This window comes from Amblyomma mixtum, chromosome 6 (assembly GCF_055824585.1).
Source record: "Amblyomma mixtum isolate Tamu chromosome 6, ASM5582458v1, whole genome shotgun sequence".
NCBI lineage: Eukaryota > Metazoa > Arthropoda > Arachnida > Ixodida > Ixodidae > Amblyomma > Amblyomma mixtum.
In genome coordinates this window covers 90,574,990-90,591,062 of record NC_143017.1, presented here as the reverse complement: position 1 = coordinate 90,591,062, position 16,073 = coordinate 90,574,990, and the positions used below count along the sequence as shown (strand labels likewise).

The 16,073-nt window shown below is 48.5% G+C and overlaps 1 protein-coding gene and 1 pseudogene across 3 annotated transcripts in view; one reads left to right on the top strand and one right to left on the bottom strand.

Moving 5' to 3' along the window:
• LOC149339636 (uncharacterized) overlaps positions 1 to 16,073 on the top strand; it is a 63,381-nt gene that overhangs the window by 19,612 nt on the left and 27,696 nt on the right. Inside the window, exon 1 of one of the 3 annotated variants that reach the window (XM_089548337.1) lies at positions 2,495 to 16,073. This exon is cut by the window's right edge and continues 18,015 nt beyond it. The exons of 1 other annotated variant lie outside the window; for it this stretch is intronic. The gene's annotated coding sequence lies outside the window, so the exon portion shown is untranslated. Of the gene's footprint in view, positions 1 to 2,494 lie in introns of those variants that run through there. One more of the 3 variants, XM_089548338.1, reaches the window with a different exon arrangement.
• On the bottom strand, positions 10,684 to 12,582 carry LOC149339638 (uncharacterized; annotated as a pseudogene).

Genomic DNA, 16,073 nt, shown 5'->3' with positions numbered 1-16,073 from the left:
GTTGATTCCGCTGAGAATCAGCGAAATTCTTTCTTCATTCGCGAGCGGATAGGGGGACTTGTCCAGAAGAGCGTTTTTGGAGTACATGTACTCGACGAGGGTCTCCGAACTGCGCAGTCTTCGAGCAGCCTGCAGGTCCAGAAACTCTTGCATTGTGAGCCTCCGGTCGAAACGCGTGGTGAAGGCATGCTTCCAGGAGTCCCACGTTTCGTAAGTCATACCGTAAGAGCTGTGCCAGTCCTTCGCAGCTCTTTGCAGCCGAGTTGCTGCCGTCGCGAGCGTCAGCGATGGGGACCAGTGGGCCAACGCAGCAACGCGCTCCACTTGCGAGATCCAAGTCTTTGCGTTTCGTTGAGCACTACCGTCGTACTCGGGGATGGCGGACGCCGTATCGTTCGTAGACTGGATCAGCACGGGTGAAGCTGGCGCTGACATTCTCGTCAATGCCTCCGTCATCTGTAGCTGTGCACGAGCGAACATAGCCACGACTTCGTTCAGGCTTGGCGTACCCTCGGGAGCTGTAGCGGCATCGTTTTCCGGAGAGGACTGGGAAGGTGTGCCGCGATCGGTTTCTGCCGGCCGTTGGTTTGCTGCCGCGGTAGGGGCGCGGACTCCCTCGTGACGTTGGGAGGCCGTTTCGTGCCCAGTTCGTGTCGGCAGCTCGTGTCGTTGTTGGGCTAGAAGCCGTCGTATTTCTTCAATCTCGGCCCGCAGCATATCGACCGCAGCCGGCGCTTTCGAGTCCGCTTCTCCGTGGTCATCGTCATCTGTTTCGCCCTGGCTGGTCGTTGAGTCGGATGTGGTCGACGGAGCCTGGAGGCGAGCGTTGTCGTCCAGGAGACGAGTCACGAGATCGTCCTTTCGGCCGGTGCACGGAAGCCCACGGGTTCTCAACTCATCTGCCAGTCGCTGCTTCTTCAAGGCATTGAGAACGTGGCGGTCAGTCGATTTCGCCGGAGACCAGATGAATGTGGAATCAGAGCTCACCGACGGCGTACTGCTGCGCTCCTCGATGTCCACTCATTCTTCGTGCACGGGAGGTTCCTCTGCAAATCCTGTCGGCTGCGCCATGTTAGCAAGAAGTGGCCGGATTCTTTTCGAATAAAGAAATTGATTTATTTTAAGACAAGAATACAAGAATGACATAACTGGATTATTGATACGTAGGAGGTTCGGCGGATCTGCAGAGTTGGGAGGGCCTCGCCGACGCGTCTCGTATCGTCGGCGCCTCTCGGTCGTCTCTCCTCCCAAGCTGCAGCGGTGGGGCTTTTATAGCCTGAGGAACGGTGGCCCCTCCGAACTGGCCAATCCAAAGGCAGCACTCGACGGCAGTCCGAAAGGACCAACCAGCGACCGCGCGGCCAACCGCTTCAAACTTTGCCGCGCGCAGTGGCGTCCGGGGGAGGAGGAAACGGCGCCTCGCTGTCTGGCCTCTTGCGACAAGTCCAGGCGTGTTGGTTGAAGATACTTCTCCTTAGGACTCCGCTGCCGTAAGGCGCAGCATCGTGGATTGTCAAGGGACGCTAGGAGGAGAAGTTAGCGGCGTGCAGAATTGGAATCGGAAGGGGTTTCCAGGCGTGACAGCGTGTAAGTTATGGGAGTGCTAACACCTGTTTTGAATTCTTTTACTGAAGGTTCTCGACTAGAGCTCTGGGTTCAGCTGCCTGTGCCGCCAGGAATGTAGGACAGGTAAAGCTCCAGAAAGAATGCTGGCATTCTTCCCTCTCACGACCAGTGTCCGCACAAGCCCTGCAGAAAAATTCCGTCTCATTACGCTGCCTGACGTGATGGTCTTGTCTGCAATCAATGCACCTTCGTGAGTTGTTGCATACTCGCTCTGTGTGCCCAATGCGTGCACAGCACTTACACCTTGGTACGTAGGTTGCATCGTAGAGGACATTTTGTCCACTGGATGTTCACGTCTCTACGCCCATTGAAGGCTTTGAAGCCTTTCTTTGTTAATTCCAACACTACTGTTTTTCCCAATTTGCCATCTCTTTCATAGACAACTTTGGCATCATCCTCGGCACATTGCATGTCGTTCTGGACAATAATCCTCGGGATTATTTCTGGCGTTGAAATCTCCTTAGGGATTCCTACAATCTTCACCTGTGGGAGCTTTGTTTTAGGTCGTCGTAGCTGTACCTTTTCCCTAATGGCCTCGCATTTGCCCACTTCCTCTTCTATCTTCTTGACGGTCTCTCTGGAACCTGATGAAATGACCACTCCTGCTCTGCAGGGTCTCATAGTCACGTCTCTCAGTCCCAGGGCACATGGGTCCATGTTCCTACGAACAAGCTCTGCGACTCCGTTGGGATTTAACTCCTCTGAGTGCAGGATAACTGCTTCGCTTCGTGGTGGTCCATTCGCATTCTTAAATTCACCGGTGTGAGGGGCTGATTGATGCGTGCCCTTTTCCACCACGTCTCTCCACGACGAACCCGTCGGATTGGGTCCCTTCTGCATGAGGTGTCGTTCCCTTAATCCTTTGATTTGACCCTTAAGGGCTTAAACCTCGTGAGTGGACTCCAAGAGGAGCATCTTAAGCTTTGTCCAAGAGGAGCATCTTAAGCTTTGTGACGTTTGTCAACAACTCATTGATGTGTTTTTCTGCTTCCTCATTGCCGGTATTAATTACTGACAACTGCGTGAGTCCCTTTAAAGATTGAGACATCAATCTTTCCCATCCTGGTTGGGGTGGTCCTTTTCTCCGCCGGTTCGCTTTGCAGAGATGAACACTCTGAGACAAAGAGAGGAAAGTCCGTGTCTTGATCGTCATGTACCTCACCGAGAGTGGGCGACGGAAGGAGGTGTACTCTTGGCGACTCTGTTCCCCCCCGTTCCTCTTGGAAATAACTATTCCACGCATCTGCTGTGGGTGTGTTTTCGTTCTCCTCATTTTCCCTCCTTTTCCGGCTATGTAAGAGAGGGGTGTTCTCTTCTGGCTTCGAAGAGACCTCCTGATGGGTCTTCTTTGCCTTTTTGTTTTTCCTCTTCTCCTTGTCTCTAGTCATCTTCACAAGTTACTCCCTGATTTTCCTTTTTTTTATGCTTTTTTTGGCAACAATTGTTGTTATTTAATTACTTTCGAATTTTCTTGTGTGTACGAGGTTTTCCCTCTCCGTTTACGAGTTTAAAAAAATTTTTCCCGCTAAATTTGACCGATTCTTAAGTCTGTTCTAGCAACCCTGTGTGCACGAAGTTCAGCCAATCCTGTAGGGGACAGTCGGAGGTCAGAGGCTATAAGAATCGGGCAGTCTGCCTCCTACTATGCGTTATGCTGGAGTCCCGGGAGACCTCAGTCAGCCTTGCCTCCCTCCTACTTGACCTCCCTTTTTCACCCAAAATGCCTGCTTAAATCAACTGTTCAAAATTTTGGAGACAATTCTGTTGACCAATTGATGGCGAGCACTCTGTGAACAATAGCAGACAACTTTTCAAAATGAGCTCACCAGTCGCTGTGTCACACGTGCCACCTGCATTCCCAATGAGCTAATTGCACATACCTAGAGTGAAATAAACACAAAAGTATACACAGAGCAAAGAGGGCTGGACACACAACACATGCATTTCCCTGACCCACACCCTCTCCCGATCGTTGCCCTTAGTTCAAGGGAGAAGGGCCTCGCTGTCCTTTCCGAAATTAGAAAGGGAAGGGGAACCTAGACTCACCTTGCTGGCATGGGCTATTCAGCAATGGCGCCTATGCCCCCTTCTTGCAAACCACGCATCTCGGGCTTCCAATGAACAGATAAAGTGCAGGGAGGAGGCTCAATGACGTAGGTGGCTTTCCTTTGGTTTTCTTGCAACCTTGCGAACTGCTCACGACGACGGCGATTTTGTGTCGATCCCCATTTCGAGATCGGACGCAGCGAGCAGGCTTCGCGCACTTGCGCGGGTCATCACGCTTGCCGCGTGGAATTCCGGTCAATTTTGCAATTCCCGTTTACAATCCTTGGACCCAGATCTGAAGCTCCGGCTACCATCAGGCCTACCACGACGAGAAGAAACTTTGCTGTGTCGCCTCTGGCTTGGTGTAGCTTTCACCAACCACTACTCACTCTTAATCGGTATGGCTGATAGTCCTGCACAGGGCTGAGCAAGATACTTCAAAATAGTATCTTCGATACGATATTCGATACCTTTGAAAATTGTATCTCCGATACCGATACAAGATACAAAACCGAAATCGATTTTCGGTACAGATACTCGATACTGTATCGTCGATACTTCGATACATCACTAAAATATCAAGTATAATACAGGTTATATTACGACTAACGAAGTTTACATAGGAGCATATACACTGACATACTTAGATACGTATAATTTTATCTACGAATTGGAACGCCGCCTACAGATAGAGGATAGGAGATAATGGTGGCTGGTCAGCAGGGGCGTATAAGATATTGGAGCAGTACCTCAAAACTCGCAGCTGCGCCTTATCCAACAGACACCGTCGTATTATGCCCTGGGCGTCCTTACTTAGTTAACTTTGAACTTTAATCCCGCGCCAGGCTTGTTTACGTGATAGTCAGCTTTGACTCAAGTGCAACTTGTACTTAACTGCCAGCAAGTTGTATCTGCATGAAAAGAATAGCGACCTCATCAGGCTAAAACAAAATTTCAAACAACGTAATTTGACGTAATTTTATCGTTTCTTTTTTCGCTTAGCCGAAATGTCCAGCGCCTAGTTTCATCCCGTAAGTGACAGTTAAAATCTGAAATATTAAGGCGTTAAAAACAGTAAAGCTATGAAAGTTTACGTACTTTAAGGTGAAGCTTGAAATTCGAAGTCGAAGAGTAGGCACCGCTGATTTTCGTTTACAAAATGAGCACATGGCCTTGACTTTGTCGTCATCAGATGACGTGACAGTGAAATATTTTCCATTCAAGATGGCACGCCAAAGTTTGTCAGCCATAGCTGCTGCTTATCCGCGCGTAACGCGGCGAGGGCTACTGGCGTATACCGCAAACTAGGAACACGTGTAAGCAGTCGCACTGAAATGGGACGCCGGACAGTCGGACGGCGCAGAAACGCCGATACAGAAGTGGTAGCTTGAGAGTTGGCTGAAAAGCAGCGAAGGGGCTGCCGCCCGTCTTGTACTACCGCCTGAGCGAGGGCTTTTGCAGCTTTTTTTTTGTATCGAGTATCGTAAAATACACGATACACTAAAAATATATTTTAGATACCGATACTCCGATACTCTAGTTTTCAGCACGCGATACCTAATACCGATACACAAAATGTATCGAAAGATAGTATCGAAGATACATGTATCTTCGATACTGCCCATGACTGGTCCTGCATGTTCCATCTGCGGGCATGATGAGACCATAACCCACATTCTTTGTGACTGCCCTGCCTACACCACCGAAAGGCAGTCTCTCAGCCGTGTGCTGGAGCGCCTAGATGCACGCCATTTCACGGAAATGAAGATTCTCGGCCACTGGCCACGGCGGTCGTCGGCGGAGAAGGCCTGCAAGGCACTGCTCCGCTTCTTGAGAACTTCTGGCCTGCACGATAGGCTGTGACTTTAACGAACAGTGACGTTTTAGAGTGACTTCAATTTTCTGTTACTCTCCTTTCTCTTTCTTTTTTTATCCCCTCACTCCTTTCCCCACCCCCCGTGTAGGGTAGCAAACCGATTATTCTTTCGGTTAACCTCCCTGCCTTTCCTCTTCTACATCCTCCTCCTCCTTGCAACCCTCCCTCCCAAGGACACTCAGTGTCCATCCAAATGCTCACAGACAGTTTGTCATGGTAGCCACGAAGACAGCGCGTTACATTTGACAACATTGTTGCATACTTCATGCGGACCTCATGATACCACCTGAGTACCCATATCTTGGATGTAGCCTAGAGTGGGTCTTTCACTGTAAGTGCCATGCGCCATCACTTCTACAGTCTTCGGGATATAGAACCAGATGACCTTATCGCAGAAGGGAAGGCTAAAGCAGACTTCTGTTTGGATGCTGCAGGCACTGTGAAAGTGATCCACAAATACTGTTGCCTGATTCAGGCGCAGTTGCATTTGGATCTTTTAAAGGTAGTCCGTGCTACCTTTATCTGCACATAGATAAGGGAGGTATTTTGATTGAGGTGGAAAAAGAAGAGAGCTTCATGGAAACGCACATACAGACTCTCGAAAGCTTGTTTGGCAAAATTATTCTACCAGGCTACGCAGTCTCTAGCAGCCACTTGATGTGCAAGTCTAAGCAAATGAACGCTTAAGTTTTGCTGCCAGTGATGGGGCCATTTTTGTCAACCCACAAATAACAGTGGGGTAGTCTTCAAACTTTGGGACAAGGTTGTAAGCAACAGTTCCTTGCAGCGTTTTCCGTTTTTTGAGGTGGCCATTGGCCCTTTGACAATGATCCTTGACGAGGACACATGCCTGGATTTCACGACCTACATTTCCAGGAGCTGCTACTTTCCCTTCACGAAAGGCAGGCAGGTGGACTCCTCTAAAAAGTAACCTTCATGAAGGAAACCCCTATCAGCCAATACCTGGTCACCTTCTCCGAGCATGTCCAGTAGACCTTTAAAGTGAAAATGGGAAACTTCATTTAAGCAATACACCAATTCATAAGCTTACACTGCATCACACTTAAGCTTTAGATGAAAGTATTTATTTGCAATATGCATGTTCAGCTCGTAAACAGTCTTAAATGTTAAGGCTTCTTCGGAGGATTGGTTTAGTTCAATACAAACTGCCTCATGTGAAGTTTATATGCTGTACGAATGAAGGTGAAAAGCTTCAAAGTGGGGCTGTTCATAACGCTAAAATTAAAATATGAAGAGTGAAAAGAACAAATAAGCTTACCACTTTCTAATGTGATCTGCTTGTCTGTCACTCTCCCTGCATACACAGGGGTCACAAACGTAACTTGGCCATGTGGATTGACACACACAAGGAACTTTAGTGTAGAGTCCTGCTTATAATTGCTCCACACTTCTTGCTGTGTGCCGAGGTTGAATGGTCTGTAAGCAAAAAAAAAAAGTTTCAGTGTTAGGCATGGGCATTCTTTTCTATACAGTGCTGAATAAATCTTGCAGTGCTCATAATGTAGGTATACCTTGACACTGCAACTTCTGTGCAGTTGATAACGCGCCACAGGTTTGGAAAGAAGTGGTTTTTCTTCGCCGTCAATCGTGACTGGACATTACCTGGGTCAGGAAATCTTATTAATTGCTTGCACAAGTGAAAGTATGATGGCTAGCAGGGGATGAGTGACTTGACCGGGAGGCGAGAGCTGCTTCTCCATTTCATGCCTTGCATAGGTGGCATTGCTCTCTCTAGAGCGATGCGCGCAACACTGACTGCGTGAGCAGCAATGCTGGCTTTGCCACACGTGCAAAAAGCTGCATTTATTTGAGTCCGCGTTGCTTGTTTCCGTACAAACTAGTTTAAAACTAAAGTGTACACAGTCTACAGTGACTGTCTATGGTTTTAGCTCTCGAAAGCAATTGATTATCGCACTCACTAGAGAGGTGGCCCTGAGAGGGACTGTGAAAAAAAGAAAACTGGCAAAGCAGCTTTGAAGTGCTGCGATGAAGTGCTGAGGATGACAGGGGCCTTCACATTGGGTAGTGCTTTGCGATGGCCTCCATCAGTCGGAGAAACGGGTCTTTGCATCGCAGTCTCCCGTTGGCAGAGAGAAAATTCTTTGTTTTCCTTCAGGTTCGTTGACGTTTTTTCGGGGGAGTTCAGACTCCTCCAAACGTGAGTAGTTCGGCAGTGTTTGAAGCACGGAAGTCCAGAAGGTACGAAGGGGAAATTATATTTACAGAGTATATACAAGGCAAACTCAGTTACAGAAGCATGAAGTCACACAGAGATTTCAAATACTGCAACTTAGAAGACACTTATCTCACACAGAGATACAACTTCAAAAAATCTTACTCATCGACCGGCGGTCTCTGTTAGAGCCTAGAAGTTCTTTCCGTACATGCTAAGCGCGGAGCCTGGTTGGGACTGCCATTCCTGTCTTTTTCTCCCATTTTTATCCCTTACATAAACAAAGGTGCTGGGGCGGTCATTTCTCTTGACCCGCCCTAGCTTTCAACAACCAATTGCGTAGTATTGCGTAGTAGCCACAGCCCTGGGGGTTGGGCATAGCCTCGAAACCAGGGCTCGAATAAATAAAACAAACAAATCAATAAAACATTCATAAGACGCTCTCCAAGCAACATCCTCGCCTTCCCCCAAGAACGCTCTTTTCCTTTCCAAGTGCATCCATGTGTGTAACCGTTTCAGGGCCGCCAGACTCGCGTGCTGCGTTTGACCGGATGACCTTTGTTTACCTCCCGCACGGCTACACGGTATCAGTCAGTGGTTCAGTTGCGGTGGGAGTGAGACCACCCCTTTCGGGACGGCAAGGCCACGCCGTTCGCGCACCCTCTGCCCAAGCCGTCACGTCTGCGTTTCAGAAGGGCGTCCTCCCCATGCCGGTAATTGCTTCAGCATGTGCTGCTCGCTGCACTGCGCGAGCCACATGGGGAGAACGAAGGGGAGAGCCGGCAAGGTAATGCATGATCTTAGAGAGCCACCAAAGCCACCCAAGATAGGACTCCCTGGGTTGAGGTGTCAGCTTCCGCCTGCTTCTGATCTATTGGGTCTTGCACAAGTCGCTCGCCTTCCACGTCTGATAAATTACCGTTGTCCAGTTGTTCAAAGAGACTATCCGTGCATTCTTGCAAGCGTCGTGAGCGGTTACCATTTCACGAATAAAATAAGGCTGCTGGTATCAGTGCACCTAAAAAATATGAAAGAGAATACGGCTAAAACGACGAACGCAGGACTTGCAACCACTAAGCCCTGATGTCGTCAAAAGTGGACATGTAAACAAAGGGCCACTGCAGGAAAAGTATGCAGGTTAGGCCTACAATTTTTCGCATGCCGCCTACACTAACAGTAGGAAATATCAAAAATATCAGCCACAAATACTCGAGACTTCAAAAGTTATACATTGTGAAAGTCGATGCTTACCCGAAGGGTGCTCAGCCATGGTACGAGCGAACACTTTGTCATCGTCTTCGCGTGAGCATGCACAAAATGCTCTGCTGCTGATGGTAGTGGCGATAGGGCTCTCGGAGGAACACCCCATGAAAAAATTATTGCAGTGGTGGAACTGCTGCGCCAATTGCGCCAAACTGCGCCAAATGGGAAATCCTGCTACATGCTGCTACAAAATCGGTTTTTTGCCTACTTTTGCGCCACGCCTGCGCCGAAATATCTTTGAATAACTCCAATAACTCTGCCGAGAACGAAACCGAAACTCATTTCCGTGAAACCAAAACTGATGAAATAAAAACTGGTATGGCGCAAGGAACGGGGACACAGAAGGCACACAAAACACAGGACTGACGCCATTAGAGTTTTACTTGACCAAAACTGATGTCTGCCGGCAACACTTCCGGCAACGCATCTGCCGGCAGCCACATCGCCATCGCTGCTTTGCAACCGAACACAACCGAAGGTGAACAAAGGGACCACTGTCAGCGCACTGCCTGTGTGAATGGACACTTCACGTCTTCGATGTCTTTGTCAAAGCTGAAAGGCAACAAAACTTATGACTAACTTATATCGGGCAGAAAATCCAGCTGCCATTCCTGTGACACAAGGATTAATCAGAGCGGTGAAAGGGTCGCGGAAGCGTCAGCTGCAACGGTTGGAGGCGGATGCAGGAGAAGAGACCCGTGCAAAACAAGCGAAACAAGACTGTGATGTACAGGACAAAGACACCCAGAAGAGTGGTCAGAAAGAAGAGAAGGTATAAGGAGAGATCAGACTGGCCAGGAATATGATCACCAATGCTGAGCTGCTTTTCACAAAAGGTGTCAAGTCTAAACATTTTGCAGTCGTTGAAAGTGGACAAGCCCTTCTGAAGAATGGACAGGAAAAGGTCGCAGCGGCACTGTCTAAGCTGGAGTGATCAAGAAAAGGGAAGAAATAGCACCTGAAAGTTTGTTTTATGAACGGTATCATTTTTTATAGTTCTGTTGAGCATCTCGTTATGTCGCTCTTCTGAATAAAAACGGCAGTGTTTTTAGGAGAACCTCCTGTTTTGTTTATTTTCGGCTATATTTAAGGAACCAAGCACTTTAAGCTGCATTTGGGATTGAAGCTTGCTCTTGCATGGCTGTGGTTGCTAAAAACGTCTGAGCAAATGCCTGTTCCAGAAATACAACAAAGCTTCTTTATTTAAAATAACGTTTTTTGGCATGAAATTTGGTACGAAGCTTTTTTTTTTTGTGCTACAAAAGCTCGAATTCTGCTACAAAATGCCATTTTTCCTGCTACAAAACTTAAAATTGCTGCTACAAACTGCGATTTCTTCTGCTACAAAAGCTGCTACAAGAAGCCAGTTGCCAGTTCCACCACTGTTATTGGTTTCAGTTTCGGTTTTACAAGTGAGAATTACATTTTACTTTGTGGGATCAGTTGACGACGCCAGGTCAAAAGGGTTAACCAAATTTTGAATATCACAAATTCCAAGCACATTATCTTGAATAAATGTCTTCTTGTCTTCAGAAATTTATTTACGTACAGGATAAAAAGAACACCACATGACATCCAGTGAGCGGTTTCTGAGGTGATGCTGGGATGAGCAACCATACAAGGCAAAAAAACATTAATTCTGAGAAAATGGCCCCTGAAAGTTGAGACATTTCGAGTTCTAAAATGATTCTGCTGAATAGTTGGAGCTGTCTCTGTGCCATTTTTGTTTGCCGCCTCTCAGTTTTCACCTCATTCCGTTTCTCAGCCGTGCCCATGCGCACGGCACTTTTCTCAGTATCTCGCAGGATGGCTAGTTGGCCAGGTGTGATCCTCACCAACACCAGCATTGTACCTTAGCACTGCTTTGTGCAGTGCTGTCTCCATAGCAATTGAATATGCATGTATTTCCGCAGGCATCAGGGAACACTGGACCGAGTGAAAAGACTCTGATGCATTTTGGGTCTTCGCTCCCAGGCAGTGTCGGAGCAGAGAACCCTGTGAGAGGCGCTGATATGTGGGCAGCATAGCCTCAGCAATGTAGCCTGGAAATTGTACACGTTTCGGCTGGGCTGCTCCTTTTGCCGCAGCAGCTTTATGCCCGCACCTTGAGTCGGCACCCTCAGGGAAAAGTTCATGATGAGGCGTCCCTTAAAGGGAAACTGCATAGGTTTTAGAAATCAACGAGCTTAAGAGGGTCGAATGTGTGAAACTTGCAGGTAAAGCATGCGAAATCTTTTTGGGCTAGCACTTGAAATAGTGAAGTAATCGCCGATTAAAATCCGGACGCCCGTCAAGCTTCTCCGCAGCGCACAACATCAAATGGGGGGCCCATGATGACGTCATCGAAGGTATCGGTACATTTCCAACGCACAAACACCTGCTTTGAAGGGATAAAACCAATGCCACCGAAGGCAAACCCTGCCGAGCGGAGTTTGGCAGCGTCTAACGAGTCAGGGCAGGGTGTGGCTGACGACAGCACTAATTTGAAATCATACCTTCCCTGACGTCACGCTGAGTTTTCCTCCGGTGCATTGAGGAGAAGCGCAAAATTCAATCGTCGATTACGTCACTATTTTAAATGCTAGTGGAAAAACACTTGGCATGCTTTACCTACAGCCTATATAGATTTGAATTTTTGAATATCGCAAAATTCTCAAAAAAGTGCAGCAGTTGCCCTTTAAGTCGTCCCACACGCTGCATAGCAGCCACATCATTAGAATTGTTCCTGCAGGCCCAGTCATAGTAGCCTGTCAGTTTGTCAATGAGGGCCTTTGTAAGCCTGCCCTTGCCTTCTAATGGCTTTTCACTTTTCTGCACAACATTGCGCAGTGCAGTCCCCACTCTTTTTTTGGACATGGCTCAGGCATCCTTCTTTCACAATGGGAACAAGTCCATAAATGTTCTCTTGCACAAGGGCGGAGAAAGTGGCACTGTCACCGTCAGACACAAGTGCTTTATAATGGAGGTTGTGTTTGGTGACGGAGCGTGCGAAGAGAATCTGTGCTGGCTCCACCTCCATCTTCCTGGATTTGGCATCAGTGTTTTTTTTTTGTCACGCATGATTCTCATGCCAGCTTATATAGTCCAAATCCCCGGGTTTTGGTCCAATTTGACAACCAAGGCACTGGTTTGATAGGACTACAGCATCTAAGATGAGGCCCATGTGATATTGAATGATCGCCCCAACTCCGGTGTGGGACTTGTGACCACGCTTTTGCCAGGTCCCATCATAAATGACAATAACGTCCCTGGAAAAGTATGGGTCCATCTGCTTATAGGCTTCTTTTACCACAGTTGCAGATTCGGCATAGAACTTTTCCATACACTGAGCCTCTGGGCCCCTGAAGGCCTTTAAGTGCTTTTGAAATGTCCGATGGAAAAGACCTCTGTGTAGCATGTTCGTTGCTGCCCAGAAGTCGTTGAGAGCAGTTTGGCCCTTTCCTATTTGCTTTATCGCCATAACTGCTGAGATATTTAGTTCAAAAGCCTTGCCTTCGTTCTGGCGTGCAGAATTCCACGCACTTGCAGCAATCCCACAACATGGACATATCAGCTCAAGTTTTGTTGCCAGTCCAAGTTTGGCACCTCCTTAAATTTTCAGCCCAGTCGCAAGGCAATTCTGGCAAAATGTGCTGGAGAGCAGGTCGCCTAGCACATCCATTTGCACTAGGCAAAATTCTCACCTTCTGTTTTAGCGCTGACAGGTCAGGGATCGGGCGTGAAGGCTTGAAACTTTGTGTGTGGCTGGCATGGTGCAAAGTTGACCCTGGATGGCAGCACGTTGTGCCTCCACCGTCTCGATCTCCTGGGGTGTGAAGAAATCGGTTTTCAAGTGAACCGGCGACGCCTTTTTTTTTCTTGGTGTTGTATAATCCTCCTCACTGCTCTGGCCCTCCGCCTCTGCTTCCCTCCCCCTCCTCTTCTATCCATTCGTCCAAGGGGAGCCGTCCAGCGCGGGGTCATGTGGCGCAGTTTTTCCGCCTTTCTCCTTTCGGCGATGTGTCTGTGGCGAGATGCAGGGTGGACGGTTTTTATGCCGAACGAAAAACGTAGCATTTTGAGAGGACGGAAAAAGCCGCGGACAGGACGGGTGCTACAGTTCTCCTTCCTTTCTCTCCTTTCAACGGCGCGAGTTCGTGCGACACACTTCTCCCAACTTTTCTCCTTTGGGCAGCCCGTTGTGTAATTACACGCATAAAACACAAACTAATCATGCTCCATCGCGTCCTGTGCTGTAGTGCACAGGTGCACCATTACGCTTTAGATTTAAAGAAATTAAAATTTTTCGACAGTCTCCTTCTATTTACTTTTGATGGCGAGTGCGCATAATTTGTTTAATTTTGTAAAATCAGTATCTCAGTTTTTATTTGCCTTTGGCTAGCCATTAGATCTTGTGTTTAGGCCGATTCTTAAATTTACAAAGACCCTGCTTGCTGTAACAAGTATCCCAGAATATCGAGTGATCACTGTGAACACTAGTGACCCCGCCTAACATCTACGCAAACAGGAAGGCCATTACGCCTACAGCACCGAATGCTCTCCGTAATGGTTGTGAAAATCTTTTCCCCCAACTGCCATTGTTTCTTCGAGCCTTCTTTTCCTGCCATTATTTAGCACAGATTGTTACAGCTTGTATCAAACCATTCTGCACCACAGGACAGTCATCGTCATTGCCTTACAAGGTGATACAAGGTGATGCTTCAAGCAGAACGATAACCCGCACACTGCCATACACCTCAAAAATTGTCTGGCTGGACATCTGAATTACTTCAAGGCTGATTGGGCTCTGGCCAAGTGGATGTGGAGGTCATGCACGAGCTAATGCGCTTACCCAGATCGACACTTCTCTGGGTTACCCCTACTCCCTGGCCAGCCCTTAATTACTTCCCACACATTCCACAACATGTGACGGCGAAGCCTTGCTCCCCTGGAAGGGGAACGTTTCCAGAGCCTCTGTTTTCCTTCCCTAAGATAGAGCCCAGCAAACCCAAATCCTTACACATAACCTCTTTTCATAAGTTTCTTTGCCTTCCTCCAAATGTGGCCACTCTGAGGGCAAACACACACTTGAAGTAAAGTTCAGGTTCCTTTCCTTCCTTGCACCAGAGGTGCCCCGTCAGAGACAGTTGGTTCACTTGAAGACCGAAGGCTTTCTTCAAAGCACCAGGGGTGCCCCGTCAGAGACAGTCTTGCGGCGAATTAAAGTGCAGGGATAAAGGGAGTACTTGACGTTTTGTATACAGAAATTTACATTACACACATGGTTAGCCACTCGAGACATATTAAGCAGCAAAAATATAAAACAAAAGGTGGAACTGGCTAACATAGCATAGCCGAAGATGCATAACATCTGACCGTAGCCCAGAACCCTTTTTCCGGTTCTGGGGCCCGGTTTTAAAGACCTGAAGGCCCGGCCCACATTCGGTAGCATCCAGTCATGTTGCACTCTTAACATGATTCATTCATCTAGAGCATGGCCAGCCCTCCAGCTTCCGTAAGGTAAAACACTCTCTCTCGCAAAATGCAAGCAAAAACAAACAGTCTTGCCAGCAGGTGCAATCGGGTTCCCCGATTACCCTCGACCTTGGCGTCGTCCTGGAGTTAAGGATGCTACCGGGCTTAAATGGGCCGCTACCACTGTAAGCCACTGCAAGCTCGGACCCGCGTTCCTAGGCGACTTGGCTTTCCCAAGGCTGTTTAGTCGGCGCCTTACCGACATCGGTCAGTCGCGTCACTCAACTGAGGCCTTCGCTGTCGCCGGCTGTTCATCATATTTATTGCCCCCCTCGTCAGCAGTGCCTGACACCGTCCCGCCTGGCAGTGCTTGATATTCCAAAGATCTGCAGACCTTCCAAGCAAGACATTCCTCGCAAGGTTGCGTCACATCTGGTGTCCTTTAAGACGCTCCGTCAGTGCAACAGCTCTCACTGCACTTTGCATAGCTGCCGCGTGGTGGCACCAGAGGGCGAGGGACACCCGTGCAGCCCGGCGCACGGCCGCGTCATTCCAAGAAAGGGGACACTTCGCTTTGAGCGCTCCTCGCCGCCCCCACCCGCCGGGGTGTCTAGGGAAGACTGCAGCGGCAGGGTGCTGTTGTTTGTTGTTGTTGTCTTTGTTGTTTTTTGTTGGGGTTTGAATACGAGCTGGCCTCAAGCTGTTCTTTTTCTTTAATGCCCGCGCTTGATGCATCCGCAGCGTGTCTGATAGGCTGAGACATTTCTGGCAAACTGGCACACCCACACTCAGGAAGAGTTCACATTTCTTGTGGCGCCACTTGCCCTTAAAGTCAATGAAGGCGCTCCTTGGTTCTGCTTTGGGGTATTCAGCAGTGCTTGGCCCACCAGCACAAAGCATGATATTTTGCACGTGCTGTGAAAAGGACTTCAAGACATCAACTGTTGCCAAACTGTTTTCCCATTGAAGCTCTTCAATGGCACAGAACTGCCCATCAGCACCGTATGGACCTCCATTCTCTCGTCGATCTCAACAATCCATGGAGCAGCCAACAAACCAGCTGAATTTATACTCCCTGGAGGATAAGATTCCGCTGTGTTTCGCTCTGCAACTGCAAGTGCTGAATTGGGAGAATAGTTATGAGGGGTTCTAGCTTCAGGAATATGATGCTCTTTGCCTCATCCATTTCAGTGCGATGATATCCCCACGATTTGGAGGGAAGGCATACGAGTGACTGGTCGCCGAACAAAATCTCGAATGTTGAAGGTGCCCCTGCCACCGAAGGCCCGGCTACATCTTGAATTTCAGTTGCGTTGACTCTGCCACCACCATGCACTGGTACCGGCATGTAAGACTCCTGGATCTCCTCGCTGCTGGGGCTGACACACTTTGTGCCGTTTTTCTTTTTCGCTGGGGAAAGATTTTAGTGTTGTAGAAAGATAAGCAGGGAATCGGGAAACCTCGTGGGCACGGCGTCCTTTGCCGATGATGCGCGACAAGGAGTGCTTACCAGGATATGTCCATTGTGCTCCGCTGTCCAAGTCTTGAGCACAAGGTGAGGCTCGAAGTGTCACTCACACACACAGTCTGTCGATTGCAGAAGCCGGTCCGTTC